Raw genomic sequence first — 4482 nt, 5'->3', positions numbered from 1 at the left:
CCCATCTCTCTCTCTACAAGGCTTTTTGAGGATAAACTGTCCAATTAAGAAATAACTCGTAAATTATTTTTACTTTTAAGCCAAGAACCAACCACCCAATGGGGACTTTTTTATCCAGTTACACAAAACCACCCAAACCCATGGAGAAGAAGGTGAAGAAGAAAGACCAGCCTCTGCCCCAAAACCTCGATCTTGCTTTATATCTATTCCTGCATTCTAAACCCTTAAACTCTGAGTTTCCCACCCTGTGATATCACACACTCCATTCAAACTCCACACCCACAATCCCAGTTCTGTCATTCCCTTTTGGAAGCTTTCTCCATGGCCTCAGGACAATGCAGTGTTCTCTTGCCAGCACAGAAAATCTGGAATTCTCAGCAGCCAGGGCTCCAGACCCTCTGAGTCTCCTTTTCCTGTCTGCACAGGGGCAGGACTCAGTGCAGGCTGAGAAGTTCAGCTGCTCCAGGCCCCCATGGCAGCCAGGTTTGGGAGGCTTCTTTTGGCTGGGGGCTCTTAAATTCACCAGTGAAGCCGTGCTGGGGATTGCTGCTGCTCCTCTGCAGAAGGGGCACGGGAAATGAGGAGGGCCTGTCCCACTGCACGGGCCCTGAGAGCTCTCCTCACTGAACAAACTCACGGGGTTTTGGGTTTCGGAGGGAGTTTATCTGAAAGTTTGATTGATGGCGTGAAATGACCCGAGTAATCCCTGCTGAACTTTTTTCTTTTCCTCTGGCCAGAAAGGAAGTGAGGCTTCTGCTGTGCCTTTTAATGTTTTAACATGCAACTGTCTGTATTTCCTGAATGACACACCTGCATCAACTCCAGCATTTCTTCTCTCTTGGTCCAGCAGTCCCTGTGGATGTCAGACACTGAATCCAATAGGATTTGGCCACGCCGCGTCCTCCTTCCTTCACGGATTTGAAACAATTTGTGAAATCAGAAAAACAGAAAAAAGCCTATCAAACACAAATGTCTCCCTCATCTCTCCTAGAGGACCCTCGATTAGGCTTTCATGGGTCACCTTCCACTTCCCCACAAACCCATAATTGTGCCCCTCATGTTTGGAGCAAATGGGACTTGAGCAGATAGAGCCACACACAACGTGCTGGAAAGCCGAGTGCCCAAAGCTCCAGCTGAATCACAATGGGTCTGCTGGAGCAAAGGAGAGGCACAGCTAAAGCCTGAGCACTGCAGACTTCCAGAGCTGCACAGTTCCTTCCATCCATGCCCAGGAATTTCAGCATGGAAGTGCCAGGGGTGAGCAAGGTGCAGGTGCTGAGCTCTGTTCTGCTGGGAGCTTTGTGCCTCAGGCACTGAAATGTGAGAAGGGAAAAGGAGCTAAATAGAAAGCAACAAAAAGCCAATCCAAAAACTTATCATTTCCAATGGCACATATGGAAGAAACGATAGCATTGTCATTCTAATTACTTTCTTCAATAAAAAGTAATTTCTTCTTATAAATGTAATGTTCGCTGAAAAAGATTCTGAAGAACTGGCAAGAAGTGTCACAAGGTTTTAGGAGAAATGTTAATAATTTTATTACAATCCATTTTCAGTGTACATTTCAGTGTCAATGATTTGAAAGGAGCACATTTATTTCTACCTTTTGGGTGTGTGTATGAATTTCCAGTTTTGAGTGTTTTGGCTCTTTATTTGAACTGGGCGGGGGGAAAAAATGTGTTCAGAATTCTGCCTCCCTTTTTGCCACGTATTTTTTGTGGTAGCATAGACCTTGTTGAAGGCATTTATAACTATTTTCCTTCACTTGTGACCATGACCTCCTGGATCTCATCCCTTTCAGACATGTATTTTGTGTTTTTTAACAGAATTGAGAAATTATTCATTTATTCACAGACTGTTCTGTCTCAGTGAGGCTCCTTTTTAGCTCTAGTACTGGGATAATATAAAATCAGGGCCTTGGAAGAACCTGTTCATCCATCCCTGGACGGCCACTTTTGACAGGAAATGTGGAAGGTTTAATCAAACCCCTCACAGGGTAGAATTTATCTGTTTATTAAATTCGTTAAACACACAGAACATGAGACAGGACTTTCAAATTTACTGTTTTCTCTGGCAAATCTGGATTGAATGGGGAGCAGAGACTGATTTGAAAGGTCAGAGAGAACTATGTCCATGCAAACAAATGGCAATGAATAAAATTAAAAAGTTATTCAATAGCATTAAGCAATTTTAAAAATGCTACTAAAGAAAAAAAATAGGATTAGATTTATAAACACCATAATGAAGAAACCCTACAAACACAATGTTCCTGTCTCCCAAAAGACAATCATGCTTTAATAGGAGGTGAGGGGTTTTATATCTTTTCACAAGGAAAAAAAAAATGCTCAAACAGCTCACGCCTCTTGATCCAAAAAGATGTTTCAACCACATTTTCCAAAAGTTTTATTTTTTACCTCTCTTCCTCTAATAAAGATCACACAACAGGCCATACTTTATCTACACTGGGAGGACCCATCTGTCTTTTTTGTCTGGAAATACTGAGAGTGAGATTACTGCAACATCTGTCACCTACAGCGTTCTCAGATTGGGCTGGAACAGGAAATAAGGTAAGTTTTTTGGGATGCAGAACCAATTCTCTCACTTTGGAGGGGGAAGAACAAACCTCAGGACTATTGTGCCAGCCCAAGAATAATAATGTTCCTTTTACCTCTTCCAGAAGAGTCTCACAAAGTTTCCAAGTGCTTTAGTCATTCTGCAAGAGCTTGTAAAGTTCTGGAAGAACCAGAGGGAAGGACGAAAACAAACCAGGAAGGGCCAGCTTGATGAAACCCTGTTCTGGCCACAGTGGTAGGTGGGTAAAACACAAATAAAGGATGTGTTTACAAAGCAGATGTCATGCCACAGGGCTTGTGGCTGCAGCATTTATTTGGGGCTAGATTGGGGAAAAAAATAAAAAAAAAAAAAAAAAACGAGGGTTTTGAGAAGATCAGGGCTTATTACTCAGGGGAGGATTGTGAGGATGTGTTGTCCCTCCTGGTTCTGCTCTGAAGCGTAGTCCTCTTATAAAAAAATCTCGATAACCTTAACAAAAAAAAGCTTCTCTCCTTCAGTGAACTAAAAAAAGACTATTTTAAAAATAATAAAGGAACAAAAAAATCTTAAATTTAGTTTCTTTATGTTATCAATAAAAAAAAAAAGAAGAGAAAAAGACAATCTAAAATATTTATTCTAATTCTTACCATTTTTTTCCTTTTAATTACTTTTAATAAAATTCTCTTTATACTGTTTTAAAATTGTAAAACTTTTTACCTTTCCCCTAATCCTATCTCACAACAACAACAAAAATATATTAATAATTAAACAACACCAAACCTGCCACATTCTTTAATACACCACCCAAAAAAAAATCTCAAAATTAAAAAACCTTTAGTTTAGTCAAAGGGAGGAAAACTAACACTGTTACCATGCCAGATGAGATATCCCTCAATTTAGGAAAAATGGAATTTTCTCACTGGCACAGATGGGGTCTTCATCCACCCAGGTGCCATCCCCCACTGGATCTTTGAGCAGTAGCTGGTTTTGTTTGGCATTTTTCAAGAGCAAACCTTACCTAAAATCTGCCTTTTCACTTAAAGATTTAAGGAAATGAAAAAACAAACAAACAAACAAAAAAACAACCCCAGAAAAACAACCAAACTCTCTCGTATATGGACTTAGTATGTTGGAAACTTCACATGTTTCAAATTTCTGTGAAAAAAAGCCACACTAAATAATTGGACTTATCAAGGCTTCACCTAAGTCACTCATCTTGGGGTTTGTCCCCAGCACAGCTTTCACTTTGGGTGCAGGCAAATGCACAGCCAAGCTCTTTTGAAATTGCTCAGTTTGGTATATGTATGTTTTTTTTTTGGTTTTTTTTTTTTTTTTTTTTTTTTTTTTTTTTTTTTACTGGCACCATGGAAAAATGTAAATATTGTATGAGTTTTATGCAGCTCTGCAGCTGAGCCCAGGTACTCAGGACATTTGTCTCAAGTGCCCTCCAAAGGTTTTTCGACCCATAGGCCAAAGTGGCTCTGCTGCTCTCAGCTTCAGGTTTGTGACAAAGGTTAAACAGTGACAAACTTTGTTCAGTAAATGTCTAAAGAATTATTGTAGCCGCTGCCAGATTTAAAAAAAAAAAAAAAAATTCCTCTCTTTGAAGGATAAATATTCATTTACATCCAATGAATTGATCATCGATCAGATAAATAATTGGAAATTCCTTGTAAGATATGCCTGGAGCTTAGAAGTGCATCTCCTGTCCCACTATATTTGTTATGCTTATAGAGGAGTTAAGACACTGGGGATCTGCTTCCAATTACCAAATTAAAATACAATCAACCAGTTTAAGTGAACAAACAATGATTTCTTTTAAATCTGATTTTTAAGAAATGTAAAAATGTTTGTGGGAATCAGATTTCCATGGTTAGGATGTTTTCACTTAAGGAAATCCTGTGCATTATCACATGAAACAGTGTTTTT

The sequence above is a fragment of the Vidua chalybeata genome, chromosome Z, assembly GCF_026979565.1.
Source record: "Vidua chalybeata isolate OUT-0048 chromosome Z, bVidCha1 merged haplotype, whole genome shotgun sequence".
Lineage (NCBI taxonomy): Eukaryota > Metazoa > Chordata > Aves > Passeriformes > Viduidae > Vidua > Vidua chalybeata.
Note: the sequence above shows the minus strand (reverse complement) of the source record.